The following is a 9,136-nucleotide window of genomic DNA, read 5'->3' as shown; positions in this document are numbered from 1 at the left end:
AGGAAAGGCCACATGAGGACACAGAAGGCTGCCATCTGCAAACCAGCAGGAGAGCCCTCACCAGAAACTGAGTCAGCTGGCATCTTGATCTTGGACTTCCCAGCCTTCAGAACCGTGAGAAATTAATATTTGTTGTTTAAGCCACCAGTCCGTCTATGGTATTTTGTTATGACAACCCAAGCCGACTAAGACAGCCACTTTCTCTTAAAAAAACTCTATTTAACACTGAACTTGTTATCCCTGTAACACCTAGAATGCTCTCCTTCCCCTTCTCTGTCTTTTTAATAACAAGGGCTATTGCAAAATGATAGCTCACCACTGTCATTTTCATCCAGATGGCTAAAAATATGTGTTGCTTACTGAAGGAGCTATACCATTAAACTCGAGGGATATATTATAACATATTAGCATTTATCCATGCATTTCTTTGGCAACCTAGTCTTATATGTGTCTACTTTTTTATGGCTAACCTTGGTTATGTTAAACATGTTATTCTGAAGATTTCTTCTTTGGTTAACTTTTAACCAAAACTTCTGCATCCATTTTTCTTATTTTCCAGCCCCAACCTAAGTAGTACTTCATCTAAAAAAAAATTTCCCCTTTACCTGCACTTGCATGGCTCTTCTTTTACATTGTGGTCATAGCACTTACATTATGGTATTTGACCTGTTTGCATAGCTGCGTCCTTTAGGCTGGGTGGGTCTGCCGTGCATCCTTTAATATCCATGGCACTAGTACAGAGTCAGACACATAGCTGTTGTTCCACACCTGATATTCTTAGGGCCAAACACCAGTCTAATGAGATTTAACACTGCACAGAGTTTGGTCTTACTCACTCATTCTTTCAGTCAACCAACTTAATTGAGCATTTACCATGTGCCAGGTACCTATTATGTGCCAGATTCTGAGAAAACAGAGACTAATAAAACATAGTCCCTGAATGTAATCCAGAAAAATGAAATCATCTCAGCTTAGTTGCACATGAGAGAGGGTTTTCTAAGACACTCATGGATATAGTTTGATGGAAAAAATAGGAAAATAGAGGCAAAATGTTCTGCACTTCTTCAGTGCTCTTACACAGACATAAAAATACTGTTTCAGAGAGAAATGCAGAACCTCATATATTCTGAACATAGAGTTTGCACCCTGAAACACAAAAGTAATTTTTCAACACCTTCTGTGTGACTAGCAGTCTCTGTGCTAGATGCTATGAATACAAAAATCAGACACAATATCTACCCTTAAGTATACTTTTAATTCGTCAATGATAAATGCCTGTTTCAGAAATAATTTTAGCAGTGTAGGAGATTATATTAACATACAATTTAAATTTAGGTTATAAAAAGGCTAAATGTTGTTTGAAGATTAACGATAGTTAAACAAAGATCTACTTTAGACACCATTAATGTGCCTGCAAAATGCATTTATTTTTACCACTCAGAACACAAATAGAATTCCTCCTAACTAACATTCAAAAGCAATTTCATTACTTCATGTCACTCGAACACATGCTGCTTTTTTCCAGTTATACAGTGTTCACAACCTGCAGAGCTGATGAACCGTGGCCACCAAAACCTGCACAACTTTTTATATTGAGTTTGGAATCAGAAACATCAATTAGAAGCAAATTCTGTAAATGTCTATTATCACGTCCTCATTCTAACTGGCATCCTGCTACTAGTCGTGATCTTCACTATGGTTGAGCTTTTATTTTTTTGTTTTTTGTTTTTGTTCTGTATTTGTATTACGAATGTCTTTCATTATTTGAAAATGAAGAAACTCCCACATTTCCTTTTCAAACACAGACAATTTTATTTCTAAATTGGTGTTATTATCCCCAGTCATTGATTTGACTACATGGGTAAGTGATTCTGAATGTAGTCATGATGTATACTTTATAGTACAAGTTAGACCCTATGTTCACAGCAGAGAACATGCCTGAAAAAAGCACATTAAGTTGCAATGTTGAAAATTTATTTTGATTTTCCCATAGAAACAATGTCATAATAGAGTTTCCAAACAGAGGCCCCATACCCAAATTCTATAAATGATGCTGAATGTCATATTAAATAACAATAAATAGTATATTATTTGAACAGTGTAAATTTTCCAATGCATGTATAGATCAATGAGAAAAATGCAAAAAGTAACCATCAAGAGAAAATTGTATTTAATATGACAGGCTAATTAGGTGCAATCAAAGTGTTAATCTTTTGCTCTTAAGATTTTCTCTTTATCACTGGTTTTGAAAAATATATTTATTTTGACTTGATGTTGTTTCTTCATGTTTCTTGCACTTGTGGATTTTAGTTTTCAAATTGGAAAAGATTTTGGCTATTATTTCTTAATTATTTTTCCATTCATCCCACTCACCCTCTTGTGCTTGAGTGCTCCAGCCACACCTATATTAGGCCACTTGCAGTTGTATCACAGCGCTCGAGTTTTTTTTTTTTAATTTTTTAAATGTGTTTCTGTCTCTATGTTTCATTTTGGATCGTTTCTGTTGCTACCTCTTCAAATTCACTAATCTTTTCTTCTGCAGTGTCTAATCTGCTGTTAATCTTATGCAGTGTATTTTTTATTTCACTGATTGTAGTTTCCATCTCTGTAATTTCCATTTGGACCTTTTGATCTCTTCCATGTCTCTACTTGACATTTATAAGTGTGGAATACATTTATAATCACTTTAAATGTCTTTGTCTGCCATTTCTGACACACGTCAGTTCTGTATCAGCTTTAATTAATTGATTATCCACTAAATTATGGGTCATGTTTTCATGCTTCTTTCCATGCCTGATAATCTTTAATTGGATAAGGGGCATTTTGAACTTTACCTTCTTGAGTATTCTTCTGATTTTTACTTACAATTTTTTTTTTACGCTTACAAATATTCTTGAGCTTTCTTCTGAGATGCAATTAAATTATTTGGAAACAGTGTTATCTATTAGAGCCTTGCCTTTATGGTTTCTTATGCAGGTCTGAAGCAGTCCTAGGTACTACTGAGGCAAAACTTTCCCAAGTACTCTATCCAGTGTCCCATGAATTGTGAGAATTTCCTGTCTGACTGGTGGAAATGTGCACTATTCTCAGCCCTTGGGCATATCAGGCACTGTTCTTTCTAATCCTTTCAGATTTCCTCGCGGCCTAAGGTAGTTTCCTCACATGTGAACACTGATCTGTACTCAGCTTAATACTCAGGAATTACTCTCTGACAATCTCTGGGGTATTTTGTTGATGCAACTTTCTTCTCTTTGGTACTCTGTCCTGTGAGCTCTAGCCACTTTGGCTCCCCCAGACCCTTAGTTCACTTCATCAACTCACAGTCTTCTTTGCTCCACCAGTAATCTCCATCCTTGTGCCATGACCTGAAAATGCTCTCAGGGTAGTAAACTGAAACAATCACAGGGCTCACCGTATTCATTTCTTGTCTCCGAAGGATCACTCTCCTGCATTGTCTGATGCCTGCTGTCTAGAAAACCATTGCTTTAGAAATGTTATTTTACTTTTTGTTTGTTTCTCACAGGAGCATAAATCCAGCTCTTGTTTTTCCATCTTGCCAGAAACAGACATCTCTGTCATAGAGTTTTACAGAAAGAAAAAGATTGTTGTTGAGGCTTATTTATCCTTTCAAGATTTTTAAAACATTTCTCCCTTATTATTATTCTTATACATAGCATGTGTTCTGTTGTGACCAAAAAATTGGACGACATCAGGCAGCATCAATCCACTCTCAGGGGATACCAGAGCGTAACAATGGGCATCAAATAAGTTTAACCCATTTGACTAAACACAACTGTTATCTTCTGAAACATTGTTACAAATGGATAAATAGAAAAGTTTTTCAGATTTCAATTCCCTTTCTAATCAGGAAGAAACATTACTAATATGGTGGAATGACGTCTACTCAGCTACATTCCTTATTTTCAAGTTAAATTCTTCATCTGGGTTCAGACCATTTAGGCCTATTTGAAGGCCTATAAGGTATCCTTCACATAATGCCAGATTTGAAGTCATGCAAAACCCTACTAGTGAAGAGAACAAAGAAGAAAACAGACAAGAACCTCATCATAGATGAAGTTTTATAGTGGAAGAAATACCTAAATCCAATTTGGGGAGATTAAGAAAGTAGAGTAAGAACTGGAATCTGAACAATGAGCCAGAATTAGCCAGATTTTGGCAGAGTTTGGGGAAAGAGGGACATGCTGGGTCAGAAAGAAGAGTATTTGCAAAGCTCAAGGCAGATAGTATTCAGGGTTAAGTATCGAGTTTGGAGGGCTGAGGGCAGGTAATGGTGAAAGGTAAGACTGGAGAGGCAAATGGGACCAGATCACAGAGGAAGGGCCCACTTACTGAGCCTTAATTTCTAAACTTAATTTCTAAATTTCCATATATATATAGAGACTCTTCATTTATTCTCCATCACAAACATGCTTAGAAAGTGTATTGTCATTTTTATAAAAGAGAAATTAAGGCTCAAAGTAAAGTGATTTTGCTAGCATTTACTTCATAAACATATTCTATATTCTGTTCATAAGACTGTCCCCTTGATGCTAAAATGCTAGGGAGTTGAGGAAGGAATGTTGACAGCAGGTGTTCTCTTGCTTTTCATTCTGCAACTCACAAGTCGTTCCTAAGCCACAAATTTCCACACGCTTCTGCATAACCCGTTAGGAAATTCATCCCTGACTCTTGTAGGATTTAGACCTTAGACTGGTTCCCAAGGGGGTCGTTGGCAGAAATAAAAAGTGACTCATTCGACAGAATTAGGATCCTGAGATTCTTGCTTCTATTTTTAAAGGTATCAGACCCAGAGAATTCAAGTTATAATGACAACTTCATGGGTAAGTTAACTGAGTAAGAATGACAAGCCAGAATTTCCCTGGAGTGTAAATTGCATAGTCACAAAACTTGGCAAAGTGAAGAGCAAAGCTAGTATAATGGTTGAGTAATGTGGTGACCTGTCTGTCCTCTCCATAAGAGTCACCAGGTTACCAGCTATGACATATGCTAAGTTAAGCCCAGATAAAAGGGGCTTTTAAGTAACATAAAATGAACATGGACTCTGTCTGGGTCTTTGTATTTATTGTCATTTTTTCAAGGGTCCTTTCTTCAGCCTTATGAAACAATGCCAAAGACACTGTAAATTAATATGTATCACAAGAGGATTCCTGTTTGGTTTTGGGGGGGGGATGTCAAGTAGAATCTTTATTTCAGACAAATATTTATGCCAAGTATTTATACTTGACTGTGTGCTTTTTTAAACATTAAAAAAGTTTTTTTTTTCTAATGGAGGTATTGGGAATTGAGCCCAGGACCTTATGCTTGCTAAACAGGTGCTTTACCCCCATCCCCAGGATTCCTGATTTTTGATCACCTATAACCCATTCCTTTATGACTTCTCAGTTCTTTCTAGGTGCCTTCAAATTCGGAAGGATAAAACACTACTGAAAATAATGAATGGAAAAACATCCAGAAAATAAATTCATATGTTTAGGTTTGTTGAGTTTTCTTATGTGATCTATACTCCATTTCACATTTCAAATATTATCGCAGTTCTGCTGTTAGCAAACTGGTAAGCTTCCCACTGGGGTTGGGAGTGGGAAAAGAAATTAAAATTATATTCTGCCTTAAAACAAATGTGACTACGTGACACTGCATTTCAGTTAAAAATTAATGGGTGGGTGAGAAGGGTATAGCTCAAGTGGTAGAGCACATGCTTAGCAGGCATGAGGTCCTGGGTTCAATCCTCAGTACCTCCTTTAAAAATAAATAAACCTAATTATCTCCCCCTCCCCACCAGAGTAAAATAATTAAATAATACAATAATAAATAAAAAATGTATTTTTAAATTAATGGGCATAATAGAACTTCCTCAAAGTTGGACTGGAAATCTATCTTAAACCATTTAAATTGGGATAAAAATAATTTATTATCTTAAGTAACTGGACAGTCCATCATAGGTCAGCTGTGAACAGATTCAGGAGACCATGCAATGTCATCATCTTTCTGTGTCCATCTCTTTCCTTTGTGCTGTCCTCATTCTTAGTCAGCCTCTTTCTAAGTGCTGGCAAAGATGGTGTCTTGTCTCTCTAGGCTCCATTATCCTTATGGCTGCAGATCCCAGTAAAAGGGAGCACCTCTCCTCTTGACAGAATCACCCACCCATCCTTGAACTGTGTGCAAGGGCGTGAAGGACTCTTGACTAATCTGGCTTAGGTACATACTATCTTGAATTTGAATAAATGAGGAGTGGGTAATGGACTGGTTCTTGAGAAGGAAAATGTACAGAATGAGTAAAAAAAACTAAATACATAAATAAATTGCTGATAATCCTATAAAAAAGCAAATCAAATAAAGGAAAACTTTCTTTATCAATAGCTAAAAATATATAAGCATCTTCAGAAAATGATCGTCTGCAATACTGTCCATACACTTGAAGAACGTGTTATAATGTTGTTAGAAGGAAAAAGATTGTTTCTCCCTTCTACCAACAGATTGTTTAAAATTATAAAACAAAACAAAAAAAAATCCCAGTAACTGGATTAAAACATATTTATAAATGACATAGTTCATGTAGATTCAAATGACTATTGACATGTTATTTGCAGTGAAAACAAAAACAAAAACACTTTGCTCGGAATATATCTTAATAGAAGTTAATTGGCTGGCAGCAGGCAAAGAAAAACAGTCAAGTGAAAATCAGGATGGCATTTTGGGAACTGAGTAAATGAAAGACTAGTCTCTGTTTCTGAAATCTACACACCATGCTCTATGACCAAAACCTGGTTCAGAATTTTTGCTGAAAATTCTTAGGATCATTCGAAACTTTCCTTACATAAGATACTTTTAACAAAATATTGACAAATACATCTTTATTCCTAGCTTAGGGGGAAAGCATTTATTCCATTATTGTTACATAAATAAATGTTTACTCTTAATGATTGTTCTTTTAGCCAACTTTGAGGGTGGAGACAGGAGAGGCAGGAGTGGGGTGAGGGGAGGGAGGAAGGGCTGCAAAGACAGAAAACAGCAAGTATTTCATGTTAGATGAAAGAGAGAGAGAAGAAAAGAAAAAGAAAAGAGAGGAAGAAAGATTGCTTTGTGGAAAAGCTGGCACAGTATCAGACCATAAACAAAATGCCTTCCAGAACAGATTGTATAAAAGGCATTTCACAAGTTAAACAATCCCCTAACCGTCAAGGTTGTGAAAGAGACCAGAGACTAAAACAGGAAGCAGCCCCTCTTCTTTCTGTGTTGGTTAAGGCAGAGATTCCCAGTATCTCTGGGGCAGAATCTCAATCTCATCATGAGTTTGATTCCGTGATATCCTTTCTAACATCCCGTTCCTTTTAGGAGTGTGATGTACTGTCTATTTCTTATGAAATTAAAGGTAATTTTATTTTAAACACATTTTATTCTATCTTCTAATTTAATTGGGCTATACCCTCCCCAAACAGAAAGTAAGGTTCATAGAGTTAGAAGGTGATTGCTGTCTAGAAAGGAACTGACCTGTAAAGGTGGGCTTTGCCATCCACTTCCAACTTCTCCACTGGGTAGGCCTAACCTAGTTCAAGTGTAATTTCCCTCTCCTGAGCTTTTCTAGACAAAGACTGGTTTCTGGATCAGGGCCATGATCTATGAATACTACTGCATCCTCTGGAATGTTTTACACATGTAGGCTTTGATAATTACATATTGTCTTTTATTTGAACAGTTCTGAGCAAATGACAGTTGGTGTTTAGATATTAAAAAAGCCACAATACCTCTTCACAGAGCAGCTTATGGTATTATTAAAAGAAATTTGACTGACAGTGGAGAAAGCAAGAAAAGTAAGTGCCTAGTAATTAGATGTCTTCACATGCTGGTTTGTCTTGAACAATTATTAACAGTGCTTTTTACTCTCAAGAGTTCTGGCATGAAAGATAAAATATATAGTCACTCTACAAACAACCCTACAGATTTAATATATCATAACACGTTATGAAAGCAGATCAACAAAACAAAGAAGTCTACCTGGCATTACTCCTTGAGTCTATTTAGATTTCACTGACCAAACAGAATAAAGTCACTTGTATTAATCAGGATTCTCCAGAGAAATAGAACCAACGGGCACCATATAAATTTTTTATTATAAAAATGTATTCTAACTTTATCTAGTATATAACATTATATATATAATTTATTATAAATTCTATCTATATAAAATACATATAATCAATTATATATAAACTCTTCTGATTATACACACACACACACACACACACATATATAATGGACAGATTTATTTTAAGGAATTGCTTTATGCAGTTTTGGAGGCTGGCAAGTCTAAAATCTGCAAAGCAGGCCAGCAAGCTAGAAGGCTATTTGCCGGCAGAATTGCCTTTCTCCCTAAGAGGTCAGTCTTTTTCTACTGAGGCCTTCAACTGATTGGATGAGGCCCACCCACATTAAGGAAAGTAATCTGCTTTACTTAAAGTCTACTGATTTAAATGTTAATCTCATCTAAAAAATGCCTGTACAGAAATGTCTAGAATAATGTTTGACCAAATATAAAGGTAGTGTATCTTAGCCAAGTTGCCACATGAAATTAACCATCACAGCCATGTCCCTAATGTAATGCTGCTTTGGTCCTGTCCACACCTTCAAAGCCCAATTAATAACAGTCAAAGGCAAGGAAGTATTTATAGCTGAGGGAGTCTGTATGTAATAAAAACAAAATACTTATGGAGAATTATTTGAAATTAGTAACACAAAGCAGAATTCTTTCCTAAAATAGAAAAATAAAATAAAATTCAATTAATTAATTCCCTTGAGATTTTGTCCAGGTTTCCTGTCCTATATTGTGGAGGTCACCACTTCTAGGAGAATAGTCATGCCAACTCATTCTTTGCAACTGAAGTATACAATAACAAGATGTACGTAAATAAGATAGTCAAAGGTTACATTGACTCATTCAGACTTGTGGCTTCCAACCTAAATAAGAGAATGTGTGGTTGATTTATTTCATAAAAATGTCAGGAAACAGTTTCTTTAACTTGGAAATGCAAAATGTTTTTTGTAGATCTTACTTCAAAAGATATGGAAGTGAGTTTCACCACTGGAACATACTTTCTACTTTTTTAATTTTTAATTTTTG

This window comes from Vicugna pacos, chromosome 8 (assembly GCF_048564905.1).
Source record: "Vicugna pacos chromosome 8, VicPac4, whole genome shotgun sequence".
NCBI classification, from domain to species: domain Eukaryota; kingdom Metazoa; phylum Chordata; class Mammalia; order Artiodactyla; family Camelidae; genus Vicugna; species Vicugna pacos.
Note: the sequence above shows the minus strand (reverse complement) of the source record.